At 32.7% G+C, this 24538-nt stretch overlaps 1 long non-coding RNA gene across 1 annotated transcript; it reads left to right on the forward strand.

The window, feature by feature from the left end:
* The first annotated feature begins 13947 nt into the window (after positions 1–13947).
* LOC136846441 (uncharacterized) lies at positions 13948–23596 on the forward strand. Its single transcript, XR_010855385.1, has 3 exons — positions 13948–15164; positions 15555–15646; positions 21308–23596. It is a non-coding gene; the product is annotated as an uncharacterized lncRNA (long non-coding RNA).
* Positions 23597–24538: the final 942 nt, after the last annotated feature.

The following is a 24538-nucleotide window of genomic DNA, read 5'->3' on the forward strand; positions in this document are numbered from 1 at the left end:
TCTCTCTCTCTCTCTCTCTCTCTCTCTCTCTCTCTCTCTCTCTCTCTCTCTCTCTCTCTCTCTCATGCAAGGCATGTAAATCAAACATTATTGCCGATAACATACCATCAGATTTTATCTCTCTCTCTCTCTCTCTCTCTCTCTCTCTCTCTCTCTCTCTCTCTCTCTTACAAATAAAAAATAAGTAACTAGGCTATGCTCGTTACAGGTTCTGGAAGAAACTGAAATGAATTTATGACTCCATTTCACACTAATGGTGTCGGACACAGCGTTGATGGTAAGTTCCCCTTTCGCATGATTACTAACTTAGAACACTCGAGGAATGGGAGAAGTGATATTATCTCGCCTCAGAGTATTCCAGAATATTAGATTAGAAGCTTTCATTGAAGTAAGTTTACATTGAATGGCAAATTTTGGATATCACCTATCTGCTAGTTTTGGGGGACTCGCAAATGGATAAATGAAATGATGTGAAATTTATGACAAAAATTATTATTATTATTATTATTATTATTATTATTATTATTATTATTATTATTATTATTATTATTAAAAAGGATGGCTGTATTATGCGAATTTATCTTATATAGTGTCTTTTCTATCCTCCTTATGATTCGCGTTTCAGGCTCAGCGATGTTAGTCAGTAACTGGCCGATATTCATGTTGGAAAAGGACAGTGTGCGGAATATTAAGTCTTTTATTAAAATATCCAATCAGAAATCGTTCGTCTGGGTTCAGGTTCTAAATGTAGGTACCGTCGACATGTTTCGACCAGCTCGTTGGTCATCCTCTGGACGTGGTTGCAGAAGGTCTGAAGAAACGAGCACCTCGTTTTTCAGGCCTTCTGCAACCACGTCCAGAGGACAGGGATTGTTTCTCTTGAAATTCTACAGCTTCTGTGGAAGTTTGCTTTCCATTTGACAAACACAACTGCTTTCTGTAAAGTGTAATATTCAAGGTTTCAGATGTTATAAAAATGACGTAAAGAATGAATCTTAAGCACTTTAAAATAATGTTTCTTTGAGTAAAGAAGAAGTTAAAATAACAAAATGACCACCCTTAAAAATCAACCCTTAATACTGACTTTGCAAAGTCAAACCATACAGAGGAAAATTCCATTGCTATTTTTTCCTTCTTGCTAAATCCTCCCAAAGAGAAATCCGGGATTCAGACAATATTACTTTCCTTCGTCCAAACAAAATGAAAACATGTTTTCCTGTCCGTCTGTGTCCGGATAAATGCGTCGTGTGTCCGGTTGCAAGAGACCCGTATTATCCTTTGGAGTTTCTCTCTCTCCCCGCCTCCGAAGAATCCTTGAGCAGAGGCGATGGCTCCTCCTCGCCCAGCAGGAAGCCTTTTGTTTACTTGTTTACCTTCCTTCGTCTTCTGCCTTTTCTGCCTTATATATTTGGGCTGTCTGTTATCGCAAGTGCCAAGTTCGGGTATGACGCGGGAGGCTTCATGCAACCGTGCAATTCCTTTTTAAATTGTTCGGTGTTCTCGTGAGTTTGATCATCATTGCATTTTGATTTTATTTTTTCAAGTACAAAGAAGCACAATTAATACCTCGATGGATTTTGTATTGTGACATTTTGTGGTTTGTGTTTTTGCTTTATTCTGCTAAATAGAGAGTCTGATTTTAAACATCTGTTGAGTGCATATGCCTGCACAAGTGCAAACATAAATACATATGTTCACGCACACACATATACAGTATATAATATATATATACATATATATATATATATATATATATATATATATATATATAATATATATATATATATATATATATATATATATATAATATATATATATATATATATATATATAATAATATATATATATAATATATATATATATATATATAATATATATATATATATATATATATATATATATATATATATATATAATATATATATATATATATATATATATATATATATATATATATATATATATATATATATAATATATATATATATATATATATATAATATATATATATATAATATATATATATGATATATATATATATAAATATATGTTTATATATTTGTATATATATATATATATATATATATATATATATATATATATATATATATATATATATATATATATGTATGTGTGTATATAGTATATATATATAAGTATATATATTGTCTGGTGTTCTCGTTTGATCATCATTGTATTTTGATTTTATTTTTGAAGTACTATTGTGATATTTTGTGGTTTGTATTCTTGCTTTTATTCTAATATATATATATATATATATATATATATATATATATATATATATATATATATATATATATATATATATATATATATATACTGTATATGTATGTGTGTGCACGTGAGCATACGTGTATATATATATATATATATATATATATATATATATATATATATATATATATATATATATATATATATATATATATATATATAATTGCTGAGTCATGAATTCATGTGAAGGTAGTTGATTAGGAAGTAGGCTGAGAGGATTACGATGAGGGAATGTATTATTTTTATAACTAAGATATTTATATAGACATACATACACACACACACATACATACACACACACGCATATACTGTATGCGTGTACTTCGTGTGTATGTGTGTATAATATGTTTATTTATACCGCTGTTTATTTCGAAATCCAAATCATTCTTTATTAGTAATTTAGTTATTTATTGAAAAATCATAATTATTGAAATTCGTGATGAAATGAAAACATATTTCCATAAAATATGTTTCCAGGAAAAAAAAAAAATAGAAAATAGAAAATCTTTATATATATACAAACACAAACATAAAAATCGAGTTAAGTGATGAGACATAATAGCGTCGACCTCCTGTGAGCTTTCCCAAGATTGGCTCCAGCGTCTTCAGGGAGTCTGTGACACTGCGTCTGAACATTTCCACTTTCTGAAGGATCTTTAATTTATTTACGCATGATTATGCATATACATGCATACATATAATTAGAAATGGAGCGAAGAATTGCTGCTAATCTGTACCATTTGCTGAACGACAGTGAAATTCCAAGCAATCCCAAGAATTTCCGAAGACAGAAAAAGCTCCAGTGCAGACGAAAACGTCTCCGGAATCCAGATGAGTCACTTGTGGCAGATTACAAAACTTGGGATAACGCAGGAGCCAGTTTACCTAACTCGAAGGAGGATGGAAGACTACTACAAAGAACATATCGAAGCAGCACTGGATGAAGTCTGGAAAGAACAGATGACGATCTGCGCCAAAAATCGAGGAAGCGATTAGACGACATGAATATACGTCTTCAACCTGGAGAGGAACAGCCAGCTGCACGCGGAGAGGTCTCTGCTTTTGCGAATACATGATGATGACTTTGCAGAGGAAGAAACCAGGACAACGCCGACGTAGGAGACACAAGGAAGACGATGCTGCAGGGAACTTGGTCCTGATTGTGGAGGTGGAAGGAAGCTTCCCCGCATGACAGAGGTGCAGCGAACTGACGCCTTTGGATGAGGACCCCCGTGAAGCAGTGATACCTATTTCACATACGAAATAGCTCTTCCAATTCGGAACCCAGGCAAGACGAACACCGTCAGGATTCGCTGTATTTCTCTTGAATGCGATGTGGAAAGCTTTCTACCTTCACCCAAGGAGGCATTGCAATACTCATCACGGAATGTCGTGTTTCCTACAGAGAGCTGCGAAAAAAATGGTTTCAGGACTCTGCAAAGGATTCATCTGTTTTCTACACAAAAGCTGAGACGCAACAGGCTCTTGGCTAAATAAACAGAGAAGAGAATGGGGAAGGGCCCATCCTGGTAAAAATAAAGCCCCATTTGATGATGCTCTGTTGGCGAGGATGCCCCAGGGGTGAGATCAGTCATGATCGGTAAAGGCCAAAAATCTATTCTATCTATCGATCTATATGTATATATGTATGTATATATATATATATATATATATATATATATATATATATATATATATATATATATATATATATATATATATATATATATATATATATATAATAAACAATTGTTCTGTGCATAGTAGAATCATAACATGACCCCGTTGAAACTGGATGGTATCTAGAGGAGTTATTTATTAAAAATACAATTATATATTTAGGACTAACAGTCCTCATTGTATAATATATCCGTGGAATGACCGGACACGTAGTCCAGATATCAATATAAATAGAATACGTGTTCTAAAACTCCAAAGACATCTTGACAATGAGGACTGTTATCCTGAAAAAATGATAAATAAAAAAAAAAATAACTCCTCATTGATAAACATCCAAATATCCGGAGGTAACATGTTAGTAAATATATATCTACACTATGTGTTCACATTCATATAATATATATATATATATATATATATATATATATATATATATATATATATATAATAATATATATATATATATATATAGTGGCTTGTTTCATTTCAATTGTCATATAGTTGATATATATATATATATATATATATATATATATATATATATATACAATATATGTATGTATATATATATAAATAATATATATATATATATATACGGGCTATAAAATGATTTCAAAATGTGTACATGTATGTATATCGATATATATATATATATATATATGTATGTATGTATATATATATGTATATATACATATACATATGTTATATGTAAGATATATATATAAAACGTATATATATATATATATATATATATATATATATATATATATATATATAAATATATATATACATAACCTTTCTGACTTCATCAGGATCAAAATCAGGTCTTTCAATTGAAAATGCTTTAATAGACATCACAAATTGTTTCAAAAATTTGGAACCTAAAATCTATTTCATTCAAAATTTCTGGGCAGACCAGCTTGCATACCAGTGTCTTTCCCTACCTCCCTCTCAGCAATTATCAACTGAGAGAAGGGATAATTCTAATGTAATGCTGTCAATTGGGTAAATGCTGAGTCGGGACGTTAAAACACTTTTGGATCTGCAATTTAGCAAAGTTATTAAAATCCTGTAAATAAGTTGTTCTGGTTCCAATCTTTTATGACTTGTATGGCCTAAAGAGGGCACGCAGCTGCAGCCTTCAAAGTGATTTACAGATTTTCACAAGTTTGTGAAGGTAAGTGAAATTTATTTATTAATCCACACGTGACTGAGTAAGTGATTATTTCTATAATAAATATATATATATATAATATAATATATATATATATATATATATATATATATATATAAATATATTTTATATATATATATATATATATATATATATATATATATATATATATTAAATATTTCTTGTATATTAAGGACCCATAAGATATCACTGATTACCCCAATGGTAAGATTTATCAAATGAAAAGTTTATTGATAAACTAAAGTAAACTTTGCGTCGAGTCTAAGAAAAATTATGTAAAACGAGTTCCGTCAAAAGCTCCAACATAATTTGCTAAAGTTTTTCATAGTTTCATCATTTCTAAGATTCTTAGTAAAACAACAATGAATATCAACTATTGTGACAAAGTTCACCAGATTAAAGAACTAATTATCCATACATTAAAACTGAGCGTTTGTTAATTCAACATTTCTTCCCAGAGCCCTTTAATTACGAAAGATGTCCATTAAAAGAGCGCATTGAGCCGGAAATAAAACATTCTCTCATTTTCTTCTGCTCGATTTGTTAAGACCATTATACCGTTAATGAACTCTCAATTAGTACAAATTTCAACGCCCGACGATTTCTAGCTCAGAGCAAGTCATTCAAGTCTCTGGGGCACTTACGATTTTTCAATGGGAAGTTTTGCAATTGTGGATAAAATATTAACCTGCCAAAGTACCAGCAAATATATTGCATGGGCTGCCTCGATTAATATTCATCTTTATTCGACGATATTTTTATAATGTAATTCGTAATGGATTACGTTATAAAGTTATAAAAGGCTGTAAGCCAAGAGTTTGTCTGGATAGTGAAATACAGTGACAATTATTGAGTGGTGAGGAAAAACGTAAATGCTTTTTATAAACTTTATCTTTTAAGCTTCAGAATCGTTTTACCTGAAAACAAAAAGACGAATGTTTTAAATTCCCATTATCTTACAGATGAATCAGCGGCAGGGGCTTTCGATTATTGCAGTGCCAAATTAATGTCATGCAACGAATGTATTTAAATGATATAAGGCACGGCAGCATGTATTGCGATAACAAGTAGATAAATCAATTTGTAAATTAATTAAGCTACCTGCTAATAAGAAGCGATACTGCCTAATACATTATTATTATTATTATTATTATTATTATTATTATTATTATTATTATTATTATTATTATTCAGAAGGTGAATCCTTTTCATATGGAACAAGCCCACCAAAGGGGCCACTGACTTGAAATTCAAGCTTCCAAAGAATATGGAGTTCAAGAGGAAGAAGTAAGAGGAGGCAAAGGGAAATACAGAGAGAAGAGATCACGCTTATTAAAAGATAAAAATAAATGAATAAATAGATGAAAATATTTCAAAATGCCTGGGAGAATAGTATTAGGGGAGTAATTAACACCATAAATAAAGTGAAAAAGTATGAGTAAAAAGAACTAAGTATTCTGGAACATAACATTTAATAAGAACTTGTGTTATGGTCACTTTACAATATGACCACCAGGTTCTTAAACCGCACATCATATTGAGACTGGAATGGACTGGTGGTCCGCAACAACCAAAGGAGGTGTCAAAGAAAATAGTCAATGTAAATTAATCGTAATTTTTTCTTTAATTATTTACAACTTTGAGGCAGCTTCTGAAATGAAGAAATACTTCAAAAAACAATGCAATTACTATAAACACTTCAGTATTAAAATAATTAAAAAAAATCAATGTCATATGCAAAATAACCACAATGCTCAGTATTAATACCTTCAATATAATAAATACCTTCAATATAATAAGTAAGTCACATTAGTGAAGTAACTATAATTAAATTAACAGCAGCAGTCAACAATAAATAAATAAATACCATGAGGCAATAACCAAAACAGGGCAATAAAAATAAGAGGCATAAACCATAATTAACAAATTAACAGCAGCAGTCAACAATATGGCAATATAATAAGGCAATAACCAAAGCAGGGTAATAAGACATAATAACAGCAGCAACACTCAAAAATAATAATAAGAGACATACTTGCTCAACATGACTCATTCGTGCCTTTCAAAATTGTAATAACCTTAATACTTGTATATTAACATATTTAAAAATGAGTCAAGTTTGGTAAAAAGTAATATATAAATCATATCACACATCATACATAATCCAAAGTCAATAAAAAAATACCATAGATGTAAAAAAAATAAAGTTACTTTAAATAAACATTACCAAATAACAGCAAAAAGTAACAAACATCATATAAAAAGAAAATAACAACATTTAAGCTACATCAAACAATAATCAATACAGACAGCATAAATAATATCAGACAGTCCACGGTATAACCAACCAACCATAGTCATATAATATACAAATATCTGAAAAATCAATAAAGCAGCAAATATAAAGTCAATAATAATCATAAACTTAAGTATCGAATAATACCAATATAATAATAAAATCACAATCTTCGTACAGTACAAAAACAGAGCATCCACCCAGGACCTTTCCAGTGCATTATTAGAATGTCATTGAATCTAGCTTTATAAAAAATAAAGTTACAACCATAATATGAATGCCAGTCAAGGGATGTATGATCCTTTAATATCAAAAGAAATTTGTAAGTTGCTTCAATTTTAAGGCAGGCAGTAGAGATGTATGAATATAGGATTATCATATTTCTAACACAGTACAGGGGCAGTAATGCTAATGAGTTTGCAACTCCCCTCCCCTGACACCTGTCAGGTGTGGATCTGAGGTAGCCTAAGGTCGGTATGTTTATCAGTATTGTCCCCCAGAAGTAATATGGTGATTTTTAAAAATAAATGAGTTTTGAAGGCCACTCCTAATAACACCAGCTGGTGGGTGAATACGTAGTCTCTAACGGTTGTGTATGTTCGTCAGTACTGTTCCTGTAGTAAATATATATTTGTGACTTAAGGATACTATGTAATGTCCTTCGAATGGCTTTAAATAAAGTCGAAAACTGTGGTAATGTCGTGATAAATGAATCACGTATAAAAAAATAATAAACACACATATATATATATATATATATATATATATATAAATATATATATATATATATATATAATATATAAATAATAACATATACATATCATAAATATATATATATATAACAATATATATATAATATATATATATATATATATATATATATATATACACATATACATATACATATTCCTATACATATACATAAATAAATATAAATATATATATATATATATATATATATATATATATATATATATATATATATAAATATATAAAAAAACAAATTAAAAACACAATTGTTCTGTGCATAATAAAATTACTAAACAGAACTCATTAAAACTGTATGGTATGTAGGAGAGCTATTTATTAAAAAAAAATATATATGTATATATATCTAACAGGTTTAACAATTTATAAAAAATATCCTGGAACGACCGGACACTTAGACCAGATATATATAAAGCTGGACATGTGTCCGGTCATTCCACGGACAAAGACGACAATGAAATAACTCTTAGGCCTGGAAAGGTTGTAATTTTCTTGAATAAATAACCTTGCTAGATACCATCCAGTTTCTCTGAGGTCCTGTTAAATAAATGAATATGATTTTGAGGAATATCAAATGTTTTTCAAACACACATAACAACGACACAATTTCGTTAAAGCTCCCTAAATCCCTTGTTACCATCCGTTTAATAAGATATGACAATCACCCATTCAAAATTCAGTGCCATGATGTTAAAACGCCACCTAGCAGCCGCAAAATTGGGAAAAAAATATTCGAAAGAAAAATTTAATAAACTACAAAAAGCCAGAATTTCATTTAATCATTCTATCCCGGATAACTGGAAGGACTCGCTGCGACAAGAAATTTAAAAAAACTATCATCCAGGACTACTAAGAGATGAATGAATGAACAAGCGAAATATCACAGCCATAAATAGCACTGATAAATTTGCACCAAATCAGCTTCCTGGAGACCAAACCGTAATAGTTTTAACGCTGCTTTACCTAAAAACAAAAGTCGGCAGCCATGGCAGGTGTTTACATCCATCGACGCTATTATCCTCAATTCAGGCAAATAAACTTTTCAATAAAAACAAATGGTTTTACCCAATATCAATATTTACGATGACATCAAAGCCGTCAGCAGATGGCCGTGGAACGTTTCTGCTCTCTGTTCATTCTGGACATATTTGTTTATTATTCTGCCAACTCTTGATTTTCATTTATTGTGCTGTTCTTCGATTGCAAATGTGATCAAAGGTCGCAAATGTTTCTTTTCAACCTGACTTTTGGTTATGCAATTCAACTACCTCTAATCTGTCCTCAAAATCAACAGCCTTTTCATACCAAACAAAAAACCTTTTTAGAAAAAATTCTTTTCAAGTCAAGCCCCACTTTTTCCTCATATTGGACACGAATATGGGTCATCGCCCATCCGAATTTTATCATCGAGGGGAGCTGATAGACATACCCTTACTGTGCTGTATAAGGCAACAGTTCTGTCCATCATTGATTATGGAAGCGAAGTATATGGCTCGGCATCTGACGCAGTTCTGAAAATGTTAGACCCTGTTCACAATGAAGGCCTTAGAATATGCTCAGGAGCCTTTAGATCATCACCAAAATCATCGTTACAAGTTGAATGTGGTGAAATGCCTTTGCCTCTCCATAGAGAGCTAGTAACAATGAAAAGTGCTTTAAGAATTCAAAACTAGTGATTCTCCAACCAAAAATTATTTGAATTAAGAGATGTATTTATAAAAAACCATCCACCACCTTTCCCAATTAGAGCTAAAAGATTGTTTGAGTCGCTGAATATAAATATACAAGTGCCTGTAATAGTAAAATCACCTCCTCCTGGACAATGAATAAAAAATAAAAAAACAATACCTCAAGTATTTATCAAAAATAACTCATATACAACAGAACACCATAGACAGCATACAATAGAGCATATAAACCGAAAAGGTCCACATTATAAATATATACAGATGGATCTAAATCAGAACACGGTGTAAATATGCTAAGTGTCCCAAGACAAAACTTATCAGTTCTCTCTTCCTAATAATGCTTCTGTATTTACAGCAGAATTGTATGGAATTGCATCAGCTATAAAAATAATTAAAGAATCATCATTCAATAATTTTGTGATTTTCAGTGATTCAAGAAATTTTATAAATAATTCAAAATTACAAATCAAATAATAATATAGTACAACAAATTAAATTATATCTCCATAAATTATATAATAATGGAAAAATGTAGTAAATATGTTGGATCCCTGCATATGTAGGGATCAAAGGAAATGAAGAAATAGACAAAGCAGCTAAAGCAGCAACTCACATGACAAGATCAAATGTGAATATCCCTGTTACAGATTATGTAACTCACATAAAAATGGGTATCATAAATAAATGGCAAAATATATGGGATGAAGAACCTGAAAGTAATAAACTGAAAGAAATAAAACCTAATGTTAAAAAATGGAGTTCATCATATCAAAGAGAGACACTCAAAGTAATTTTAACACGCCTCAGAATAGGCCATACTCGTCTGACACATGGGCACTTAATGAGCAGCCCAATGGCCCGGCTCCCCCCAGCTCAGAATGCAGAGTAATAATAACGGTCAGACATGTGTTATGTGAATGTCCAAAGTATGACCGACAACGAATGTCTACTTTTGAAAATAGGCCAGTGAAAGAAATTTTGTCAGAATCTTTCACATTTTCAATCATTCCAATTATGATGTTCTTGAAGAACTGTAATTTAATTAACAAAATATAAAAATAAATAAATAATAAAAATATGAAAATCCTTTTAACATTTGAATTTTACAAAAAGAATTTTTAAAATTTTGTTTAATTTATATTCTGAATTTTAATATACCGTTTTAGTATGTATGTAAGGAAGTCTGAGTAAATGTATTTATTGTATGAGAGCATGTGCCTATGTGCAGTTTTAATTTCATTTTAATTCATTCATTTTAGTATTGGATGATCTATTGGGTCCTAGCGCTTGACTTCAGGCCTAGACCTAGTATTTTAATCAAATCCTTCGGGCCAGCCCTATGAGAGCTGAAAGTCAGCTCAGTGGTCTGGTTAAACTAAATTTAATAATAATAATAAAGTTCGAATAAATTGACTTCGCAAGAGGAACAAAGTATTTTCCGATGGTCGTGTAACTGGGAAAATAAATAAAATTAAATAAATAAATAAAATAAAAAAATCTTCCGCCATCCTCATGCAGTTGTTAGTCTATTCTTTGATATTCTTTGACCCAATTCAATAAAAGTCTTGGGTCATTCTTTTTAAAAAATCCTCTAAAATAAAAGAGTTCATACCCTTCATATTCCTTCTCTCTCTCTCTCTCTCTCTCTCTCTCTCTCTCTCTCTCTCTCATCTCTCTCTCTCTCTTTCTCTGGCAAATAAAAATATCTTACCCTCCTTTCTCAAATTGTAATAAATGGTGTGCAATTCAAATTGCATTATTATTATTATTATTATTATTATTATTATTATTAAATATTATTAATATTAAGTTTTAAAGACAAAATAAAAGCTGATTATCAGCGCTCACAAGTAAATAGAAGGATTCGTTTTAATTCATAAATAAAAGATTTATATTTTGTCAATTAAATTACAGCTTTTTTACGTTATAATTGGATTAACTTAAAATTTTGAAAATTCTGACAAAATTTCACTGATCGAGTTATTTCCAAAACCTGATGTTCGCTGCTGATGAACTTTGGAGAGAGTAAATGGGCCCCTTAAATAAACACAAGAGTGACTCATTGACTGACTCTGTGAATGTATTTAATAAAAAATAAATGGAATTTTTAAATACTTATACAAACATGAAAATTTTTTTATATACAAATATTTAGCCAAAAATGTCGTTCAATACCGAATCGCTGTGCCTTGGGAATACGAAGGATGTTATAATTGGTAAATGATTTTGACCCAAAAATCGAACCTGGGTCTTTAGCTTAGAAACAACAATAAATAGATGACTTTGACCACCTGGTAAAATAGAAGCAATTATCAATTATTAATCATAATTAAAAAGGTTGTAAGCCATTCCCAAGGCATAGTGAATTATGTAATATACGATTTTCGTTGCTTGATATTTGTGAAAGATAAAACTATATTCAGATTCTGTTACTTCTTTCTGCTGAACGCCTTAATAATTCTTCGGAAGCTTGAATTTCAAGTCAAAAAATAGCCCCCATTGGTGGGCTTTTCCATATGAATGGGGTTCGCCTTTTGAATAATAATAATAATAATAATAATAATAATAATAATAATAATAATAATAATAATAATAATAATAATAATATACTCAAATTTCTAACCAAGTCATGAGAATAAATAAATTGAATTTTCAAGAACGTGACTTTGGACAACACAATTTAACACTGAATCGTCTATGTAAATTCATTAATGAAATAAACATACTTGATAAAAAAATAAATAAGATTAAAAATGATAAAAATAAAAATAAAAACATAATCGAATCAATGAAATAAACATATTTCAAAAGAAAATATTTACAAAATAAAAAATAAAAAAAAGTTTAAAATCCACCATTTGGTAAATAAAAAATGAATTCCCAAGACGGAAATAGAGCTATGCAAATTACATAAATAAATTTATGCCCAAAAAATAACCTGAAAAGTGGGCCAAACAAGGTTTTATGGAAAGCTTAAATGAGAGTGTAAATAAAAAAAAGAAAAATAAATAAAAAAAATAATTAAAAATGAATAGTTAAAGGCTCTTTGCGTCTCACGGTTAAATATAAAGATTACTCGATGGAACTGAAATGGCTAAAAAAAAAAAAAAAAATAAATAAATAAAATAAATGGAAAACGAATAAATAAATTATGTGAAGTAAATAATAAATCTCTTTTTAGGAATAAAGATTTTATTCGGCAGTTCGATTGAATATAATCTATAAAACATTCATATATATATATATATATATAAATATATATATATTATATATATATATATAAATATATATATATATATATATAAATATATAACTATATCTATATATATATATAAATATATATATATATATATTGCTTATAAATAATTAAATATATATATATATAAATTAAATATAAATAAATATATATATATTAAATATATAAATATATAAATATATAAATATAAATAAATAAATATATAAAAATATGTCAGTTCTAAGCGATGTCAGGCAGGGCATAAATCGAGATTTCAAAGGTAAATACCCCTTCTAAAATCAATAAGTCCTTCAAAATAAGGCATAAATATGGATAAATAATAAATAATACAAAAATGGGAAAAAAGCATAAATTAAAAAAAAAAAAATATATATATATATATATAAATAAAAATATATATATATATATATATATATATAAAAATATATATATATATATTATGTTATGTTATGCAGTGAATAAGTATGAGATTCACTGATCGGGATTATGAAAGAGAGAGAGAGAGAGAGAGACGATGTTGATAGTTTAAAATGATGAGTCATGGGACCAAGTAAATTGAAGACTAACCATAACAAACCTTCAAGATGTGGGAAAGGAAGGAGGAGTTAGAGGATAGACTAAGAAGTGAAAAGGTCAGCAAAATTGACCTGATTTGTCCTTGCCAAAAGTGGGAGTTAAGATTGAACCATTAAGAGTAAAGTAGACGTCCTCAAGGAGGCGGAGTTTTATTCAACATAGGTCCAGAGTTCATTCTGATCAATTTTTAGCCAGAGTTACTTGAAAACCAAATTGGGTAGGATTGTGTCACTCGCTCCTCTCTTAACATCAAGAAATTTCTAAGTCCAGGGTGGCTGGCCGTGTGATATAGTAGAGTTAGAATAAAACTTATGAAAAACCGTGCCCGGTGAATTCTTACCCCCCTCCGGGAAAAGTGAAAAATATTAATAGACAATTTCAACCTAACTTACCGAGTCCCCTGCGTTACTATCAAGTGAAGTCTACAGACACGGTCGTTCATATGTGGTGCAACGCAAATACAAAGAAAAAACTAAACCCCATAACATATAATTGGTGGCAGTTTCGGAGGATTTCGCCCAGCGCACATTTGAAAAACATTAAAGTTCACGGCCCTAGAGAAATTTACAGAGAGTGAGCAGTGACGGCGCTGAAACTAACTCTCAATTTAACAGCGCAAATAATCTCAAGACGGTCTTCAGCACTAGAAACACCAATACAACATCAACACTGTAGCAGAAGGGAAACGAAGCAGAACGAAATATTCCAAGAAGCAGTGAATCTTTTTGCGTCGATCGGAATGAAAAATTGACAGCGGTAAATCTCTGCCTAGTTTGAAACTTCCGAACATTCGCATAAGATCAACCAGAAATTCAGTTTAATAATTATATATGAACATAATAAGAACAATAGTAATAATCACGGCATAGAACAGCGGTGATTTTTATAAGAAAACGAAATTTACGAAAGAAAGAATCAGCAACTCGCGCTATACTACGCCGATCGCAGCAGCGGAGAAGACGAAAACAAACTGTGTTGGCGGACGTATGAAAGTCGCTAATATCTACGTCAGTTCAGTGAACTTTTCTATCGTGTACCGGACTTAAATACACGAAATTCCAAAAATTTTTGGTCGCTAAAAGGAGACTTAGCGAAAAGTAGCGGTAGCAGAGCAGTGACGACGACGGCGACGAATGAGAGCGGAAGACGGCGACGAAAGAGAGTGAAGAATTCGGAACGGCGATAAAGTTTAGAAGTCAACGCGTTGATAACCGCCTCCGGAGAAAGGAAGTAACGTCTTCAATCAACAATTTGGAAGGGATTCCAAAATTTTTCTTCGCCAAATTCAGCAAGTACGGACTGGAAGTCGGCCGAGCTGTGCCGAATTATCGCTGGATGCTAACGACAAATTGCGCTCAAGTGCAATCAGCGCGATCTTCAAGTGCAAGGCGACACGAAGCTAATTGAATAGTAAACATTCATTCCTAGTATCGGGGAATTATCAAGAGAATTTTTTTTTCTCTGTGAATAATTAAATTTTTTTGTGTGCGTGAAATTTTATATAATTATTTTTCCCTGCAGTGCGCAAATAATTTTTTTTACAAATAATTTAAGTAAATTATTTTTCTTTTGAATAATATTCTGAATAATATTTCCTTATTGTTGTACGAAGGAAATAATTTTTTTCTCATATTTAGTAATTTTTTTTACGAAATAGAAATTTTCGTTCACTTGGTGATAGAGACAATTCTGTTTAAATAATTCTATCATAATAAATTTTATTGTTAAACACTTGGCGCAGCATTTTGCAGTGGAACCCAAACAATTGTATACATAAATACTAATATCAGACTTTTTCAGATTGAGAGAGTCCTATGAAGGAATGAGTTAGGAAAAATTTGAATTTTTTTTGTATAGAGGGATATAGTCAACTCAGCAAACATGCAATTGAAGTAAGTACCTGATTCTCAAATTTATTTTTTTTTCAATTTTTCATTCTTGGAATCATTGAATATTTTATGAATTAATATGAATAACACTTTGGACGAAGTTATCGCCCGACTGCAACAGACAAGAAGCGAAGACCAGACTCCATATAACCTAAGACCTGTACCTGAACGACTTTCTAGACCCCTAGAATACTAGACCCAGACGTTCTCGTAGTCAAGGTCCCCACTTAGTTTACCGAGTGCGCCTAACCCTTCAGTTGTAACCACTAACCCAATAACTTCCATTGTACCTAGAAATAACAACATGGCGCAAACCGCCGTAATAACCAAGCCACTAGATTTTGTGGAACGGTAGACCCAAGTAATGTAGATAAAAGTAGATTAGAAGAATATGGTGTAAATCGATGGATAGCAGACACAGAAAGCAGAATTTCAGCTGCTGGTATCACAGATGAGAGAAAGAAAATAGATGAAGCACTCTTGTATGTTAGTATGGAACATGGTGATGCACATACAGTTCTTCATTCAGTACTTTTTAGGAATATTACTCTGTTTAACGAATTCAAGAAACAGTGCTTACAGTTTTGGCAACCAGAAGCACAGAAAGATCCATGGTATAACATAGGAACTTTCCATCATCAGAAATATGAGGGTAATCACTTAGTTTTAGCCACTAGAGTAGAAGAAGCTATAGATAGAGTGACGACAGATATGAAAGCTGTAGGAATTGTTGTTGGAAGGAAGGATGAATTTGATGATGATGAAACAGATTTAGCTAGTATATCCAAGGTACTTAGATATATGTCATTAGGACCAATCTACGATGCTTTGGGTAAGGAAGAAAGAGTAGCCTTAAAGAAGTACTGTGATAGGAAGCCAAATGATGGAATTGTACAAACCTTGATGTACATAGAAAGGAAAGTAAAACAGAATTCATCAAGTAGTAGTGCAGATTTTACGGGAACCGTAGCTAGTGGAAACCCAAGAAATAATAGCAATCAGTCCAATAGAAACCAATCAGGGCAAGCTAGGTCTAGGTATCAGGGAAATAGAAATTCGTTTGATAGAAATGGTGGGAACAACAATAGGAGATTTAATCAATCAAATAGAAACAATCAAGGTAGGCCACCAAATAGAGGTAACAATGGGAATACCACTGGAACTAATGGAAATAACAGTGGAAATAACAGGACTCCTGGACAGAGGGGAGCTAGTCAAGGCCAAAATTCAGGGAATAATAGGCCACAGTTCAATAGGCAGAGACAAAGTTGTGGAAATTGTGGTTATAACAACCATACAACACAGAATTGTAGAAGAAACAAATGGTGTTCGAATTGCAATAAGACAGGACATTTGATCCAAAACTGTTGGTACAACAAACAGGGAAATTCTCAGGGGTCTCAAAATAACCAAAGTACTCAGCCTAATATCCAAAATACCTCCCCCAGTAACCCAAATCAAGGGGATTCTCAGTGACAATCACAGAGGGTGCAGCAGAAAGGTCCATCCTTACAGAGAGAAATAGTGACAGTGAATAAGGATGTGTCCCCAACAGACATTACTCAAAGTAATGAAATAGTGTTTTCTGTAAAGAATTTTAATACGTGTCAGGAAGAGTTGCCTATCATACAAGTACACTTAGAAGGTGTACTGAGTTCCATATTGTTGGATACAGGCAGTACTGTAAGTATCATAGATAAAGGCACTTTAACAAAACATATAGGTTGTGAGCTTTCCCAAATGAGAGAATCCTATAGGACCATAAAGGGGATCGCTGGAAAGCAAATAAGGGCTATAGGCAATGTCAATTTAGAGATAGAAATTCTAAATAAGAAATATAGGGAAGAGTTTGTGGTGTTGGAAGAGAAATATTTTCCAGCTCAAGCTCTATTTTCCTTCCAGGCTATGAAAAGATGTGGAATTACACTAGATTGTAGCAATGGAAGAGTAACTATCAAGGAAATTGATAGAGGAAATGTTTGCTCTCTTGAAGAAGAGGAACAGTTTCAGATAAACTTGATCACTTTACCTGAGACAGCCTCATCTGAAGAAGTAGACATCCAACAGATAGAAATAGAATTTAATGCTAACCCGGGTAGGACAGTGTGTAGAAATTCAATGATAGAAGAAATAGGAGAAGATAGACAAACTACTTTTAAAAGCCTAGAAGCCACTCAGGAGGAATTCTCAGATAGCAGGTATGAACCTGATAACTCAAGTGCACGACAAGTAGATACCTCCGAAGAACTTAGTTCTTTTTCCCAACCTGACGATCCTGACACGCTAATAGATTGTAGTCACTTAATAATAAGAGAAGATACGGAAGAGAAGTATCTCAATGAGGTGTTGCTGTTAGGCAACCTAAAAATGACAGAGATAGGTTCTGTGATACTACAAGATGAAAATTCAGATGATACTGATGTCTGTTACACTGCCGATGCACAGAATGCAGAAGAGATCTGCTTAGTTAGTACTGCCGATGATAATCTTGTAAAACTCAAATTAAACAATAGCGTTATACTGCATCCACAAGGTCTGACAAAGGTTTGTCTTAGAATTGTAACAGATAAAAACCTAGGTGATACAGATGTGTTATTAGTTAATGAAGACTTACCAGACTTTGTGAAAATGGACAATTCCTAGTAAGACTTAATGGTGGAAATTGTACGACTTATGTGTATAATTATTCTGACAAGAGACTAGAATTGCATGCCGGCATAGAATTCTGTAAAGGAATTGTGATTACTAACCCTTTACTAACCATAAGTGAAAAAGCATTTGTCTCTGTAGCTGACACAAGAGTTAAATTAGAAGGGGAAGTAAATAATACAGATTTTCCTCATTGTAGGGACAGGTTAATACAGATATTAGAGAAATATAGGAGTGTTGTAGCAGTAACAGGAGATAAGTTAGGAAGGACAGATGTCCTGCAGCACAAAATAGTCATAGAAGATGGTGCTAGACCTTTTATATACCTAACTACAAACTTCCAATAAGTCAAAGACCCATTGTAGACGAGATGGTTGAAGAGATGAAGGAAGATGGAGTTGTAATACCTTCTAAGTCACCTTATAATTCACCTTTACTGCTAGTTCCAAAGAAAGACGGTACATGGAGGATGGTAATTGATTACCGTAAATTGAATTCCCACACCATCCCCGATCGAATGCCAATGCCAGTCATTAGTGACATGCTAGCTCAATTAGGAGGTGCCAAGGTTTTTCTAGCCTCGATTTACTGAGTGGATATTGGCAAGTTCCTCTCGATGAAGAATCCAAGCATCTCACGGCATTCAGTACTCATAAAGAACATTTGCAATTTGAGGTAATGCCGTTTGGTCTTACTTCAGCTCCTTTAACGTTTGTACGTTTAATGCTGCAAATCTTGGGAGATGTTGAAGACGTATCGGTTTATCTTGATGATGTAATAATTGCTAGTAAGGATGTAGAGAGTCATTTCAAGACAATAGAATTAGTATTAGATAGGCTCAGAAAGGCCGGTTTAAAGGTAAAAATTAAGAAATGTCAGTTTCTGAAGAAATCTCTAGAATATCTAGGACATGTTATCAGTGAACATGGTTTGAAAATGCAAGAAGGAAAGATTAAGGCTATTGTAGACTATCCAGCCCCAAGAAATTTGAAGGCACTAAGAAGATTCCTAGGTATGGTAGGGTATTATCGACCTTTCATAAAGGGATTTGCTACCATAGCAAAACCATTAACTGAGTTAACTAGGAAAGATGCTAACTATGAGTGGAAAGATGAACAGGAAGCAGCGTTCAAAACACTAAAGGATATGTTGATAACAGATCCTATCTAGTTTATCCAGACTTCGAGAAGGAATTCTACTTAGCCTGTGATGCTTCAAGTACAGGACTAGGTGCCGTCTTGATGCAAAAGGATAAAACAAGGATGAGGACTGTATACTATGCCAGTAGAGTTTTGAATGCAGCTGAAAGAAATTACAGTACAACAGAAAGGGAATGTTTGGCATTAGTCTGGGGATTACAGAAATTTAGACACATTTTGCTAGGACATAAAATTAATGTTCTCACAGATCATAAACCCATTTGTGATCTTTTCAAGAAAAGGGCTTTTACCAATAATATGAAGTTCAATAGATGGTTCGTTAGCGTATTAGAATTTGCCCCAGAGTTTAGATACATACCTGGTAGATATAACACATTAGCTGACGCCTTATCTAGATCACAAGAAGAGAACGAGAAACAAATTACCACTCGTAATTTCGCCTTCAGTTGTCAAATCACAGACTTAGATTTAGACAAAGTTCGTCAGGAACAACAAAAGGATTCTAGAATAAAGGAAGTAATTGGTAACCTCTTGCAAGGTGAGAAAAATTCAGAGTTTCAATTGATAGATGGGTTATTGTACAAGACTTCAGACAGAACAAATGCTTGTTCACGTTTGTACATTCCTAATACACTAATACAAGACGTTTTAGAACTAACCCATTCATACAAGTTATCAGGACATCCTGGAATTAAGAAAACATGTAGAACAATCACTAGAAACTATTTTTGGCCTCGATGTAGTGAAGATGCTACTCGATTTGTTCAGAATTGTACCCTATGTAATATACATAAGGGAATGTCAACGTCAAGGCTCCTCTGGAAATGTATCCTTCAGAATTAAATCCTTTTCAAGTAGTCACAATGGATTTCTTAGGTCCATTCCCGAACACCATCAGAGGAAATAAACAGATTTTAGTTTTCATTGACTATTTGACCAGATACGTAGAAATTGTTCCAACTAGAAACAGAGAAGCATCAACGGTGGCAGAAGCCTTTAAGTCTAGAATTATAACCAGACATTCATGTCCTCAAGTTTTGCTCTCAGACAATGCTGCTGAATTTACTAGTGACATTCTAACGAAATTGTGTGACTTTTATGAAATACAGAAATGTCAAATAACAGCATATAAGCCAAGCTCAAATGGAGCAGTAGAAAGAACAAATCGCAAGATAAAGGATGTTCTGAAAACATTGGTAACCCCTAGCACTGAAGACTGGGACTTGACTCTCGAAGACATACAATTTACTCTAAACAACACAGTAAATGAATCAATAGGAGAAACTCCTCATTTCCTATTGTATGGCTACCAAAAGAGAATGCCAAATTCACTTTTGGATGATGCCACACCACCCAGACGTACGTACAACTACGAGGACTATATTGCTTGGAAGACAAGACGTACGTACGAGACCGTTAAAGTCACCAGGGCTAGATTAAAGGAGTTACATAAAAAATCTAGTAAGTATTACAATAACAGATCCACCATACCCTCGTTAAAGGTAGGACAACAAGTTTATGTACTCAATCATGTTCTTGAAGGACCTAATATTAAAGTATCACCAAAATTTCGAGGTCCATATAGAGTTTTAGAAGTTTTGAAGTTGAATAAATTCAAGTTAATGCATGAAATTACCTTGAAAGAATCCATTGTACATTGGAACCACATTAAAGTAGTTCATTCAGAACCTTGGTCGTCTACCCAGTTAAAGGATTTGTCCAATAAAAATAAGATAGATAATAAAATAGAATCTTCAATGACCCCAAGGTATCATTTGAGAAGAAGGTAATGGCAAGTGCAATGGTAAACAAATGTAGTTGATAAGATTTTTACTGCTTGATAACATTATTTCAGCAAATGGATTGTATGGTGGTTGGCAGTGAGTCAAATTGTGAACTCACTCGTACAACTAAGGAAGGAGCCATCATCAAGGAGCATGGCAAGGTTAAAGATGATACAGGACCTAGCCATTGTTAAGATCCAGACGGACTCCATTATCGATCAGAGAGAGCAGTTAGTCCAGCTGAGCAATCAGATACAGGCAGGATTACAAAGTGTCCAAGATAGAAATTTGTACGACATGCTCTCCAAGTTGCAGAGGGACATCGATAGTGTTATGCCAAGGAAAGTAGTAAAGCGATCACTCATACCCTTTATAGGCGTCGCTTTACATAATCTCTTTGGAGTGGCGACAGATGGTAATGTTGAAAGGCTAAAGGAAAGAGTGGCACAACTTGAAAATTGGGCTTCTGAGCAGGGCACTGTCTATAATAAAGTAATAGGAAATGTCAATCAAAATCAGAAAATGATCACAGTGCTGAAAGAATTTGTGAATAGTGCCCTCCATAATGTTTCATCAGAAATTGCTAGAATCCATCAAACAGAAATGATGGAGCAACTGCTCATAGAAACAAGTAATTTCCTTCTGGAATACAAGGAATTACTCAATGCAATCATGATGGCAGGTAAAACCTGCTGTCGCCTTTTCTGATAACCCCAGTGAAATTGAAGCCATTATTCAGAAATGTGTTGTGAACAATCACTTGAAGCCACTAGTAGAAAATATAGTGGACTATTATGGCCTGATAACAGTGAAAGTGATAGCCAATCAAATTATACTAGTGATCCCTTTCAACAATCCAGACGTCAACTCATTGATGTCAGTCTATCCATTCCCAATGGTAGTAGATAATAAGTCCATTGTACTAGAAGGAACAGTTCGACACTTTGCCTTGCAGCATGATTCTTTCCTAGTGACTGAAATTCCCGAACATAAATTCAGAGAATGTGTCATGCTTAATGATGGTGTATATGTTTGTAACATTGTGAATTTCTATGAACCATTGAGTGCTCTTCATTGCCTAGATGATCTTGTAAACAACAAGAATGGTAAGAACCATTGTAAATATATACCGTTTACAGAAACTTTCAAGGCTCAAATCATTGATGATGAAATTTTTGTGTTCTCAGCAAACAGATTGAATGCTAAGATTGACTGTAAGTCAAACAAAACAGAAGTAGTTTTTCATTAACGTACACTCATTTTCATCTGCTTGTGAACTGGTCATTTTACATAATTTGTATTACAAACCAACAGTTTTCACGACATACAGTTTGAATTTCAGTAAAAGTGTACATCAGTTTGCAGTTATTAACGAATTTCAACTTTCAGAACTGGAATTGGAGACATTCACAAAGCTAGAAGAGGTTCATACTTTCTTTCATACATATAAGACCGAGATTTCTCCTATTATGTCATTCATAAATGTCATTCTTTTGGTACTGTTTGCTTTCATTTCTTTTATGATTGTCAGAAATTAATATTGAATAAGCTTACCATAATCAAGGACATGATGGACAGAATCCTTCCTAGAGAGTGATAGCGTTTACCATTGACTTGCACTTGAACATTTGATGATTGATTTTTTTATTTTTTACAATTTATGATTGATAACCAGAGAGTAATAGGCATTTGATATATTTACTTTGCCATAATTTTCTGCATTTAGTTTGAGTATTTGATATATAATTCATGCTTATATTGTTTGTGTTAGCACTATGATGCATTATAACATTCTTGCATTTATTGCTTGTTGATAGAAATTATTGAAATTGAAGTAATTGACTATAGTCAAGTTGAGTTGGTTATCTACTTGCATTGTAGTCAATGCTGGTAGGTGACCGAGTGATGTTATGCAGTGAATAAGTATGAGATTCACTGATCGGGATTATGAAAGAGAGAGAGAGAGAGAGAGACACGATGTTGATAGTTTAAAATGATGAGTCATGGGACCAAGTAAATTGAAGACTAACCATAACAAACCTTCAAGATGTGGGAAAGGAAGGAGGAGTTAGAGGATAGACTAAGAAGTGAAAAGGTCAGCAAAATTGACCTGATTTGTCCTTGCCAAAAGTGGGAGTTAAGATTGAACCATTAAGAGTAAAGTAGACGTCCTCAAGGAGGCGGAGTTTTATTCAACATAGGTCCAGAGTTCATTCTGATCAATTTTTAGCCAGAGTTACTTGAACCCAAATTGGGTAGGATTGTGTCACTCGCTCCTCTCTTAACATCAAGAAATTTCTAAGTCCAGGGTGGCTGGCCGTGTGATATAGTAGAGTTAGAATAAAACTTATGAAAAACCGTGCCCGGTGAATTCTTACCCCCTGGAAAAGTGAAAAATATTAATAGACAATTTCAACCTAACTTACCGAGTCCCCTGCGTTACTATCAAGTGAAGTCTACAGACACGGTCGTTCATATGTGGTGCAACGCAATACAAAGAAAAAACTAAACCCCATAACATATATATATATTATATATATATATATATATATATATATATATATATATATATATATATATATATATATATATATATATATATATATACATTTATATATACATATATATATATATTTATATATAAATATATATATATATATATATATATATATATATATATATATGAATGGATTTATGTATGTATATGTGTGTGTATGTTCCACCAAACTATGAAACACACTGAGCAATTTCACCCAAACTTGGTATACATATGACTTACTATCTTGAAAAAAAATACTGTGGGGATGAGACATCACTAGCACCAGAGGGCCCCAAAGGGGGTGGGGGTGAAAGGTCTTCCCTGAAACGGGGCTCGTTCTGCCCGTAGACTCAGTAACTAAATAAACTCTACGGGTTTATCATGCCTCATTTTGGTATATTTATGACTTACTATCCGAATAGAATACTGTGGGGGTAAGACACCACTGGCACTAAAGAGGGTGTGGGTGGGGGTGGGAAGGTTGTGACATGTAAAAATAACTGAAAACGACAGATATTAGTGTCTAATCCATAGTTTTCGAGATCAAGAGATAAATGGTGACACTCCCGAAGCTCTTTAAGTCCAAGTTCAGCCTCAATAGGGATGGGGGGTGAGAAGGGTAAAACATATAATGTTAAAAATGTTGGGCAATGTAACTAAAGCAAATATCTTAACAGGAAAGGTAGAGAGAGAGAGAGAGAGAGAGAGAGAGAGAGAGAGAGAGAGAGAGAGAGAGAGAGAGAGAGAGAGAGAGGGAGAGGAG

The sequence above is a fragment of the Macrobrachium rosenbergii genome, chromosome 15 (genome assembly GCF_040412425.1).
Source record: "Macrobrachium rosenbergii isolate ZJJX-2024 chromosome 15, ASM4041242v1, whole genome shotgun sequence".
NCBI classification, from domain to species: Eukaryota; Metazoa; Arthropoda; class Malacostraca; order Decapoda; family Palaemonidae; genus Macrobrachium; species Macrobrachium rosenbergii.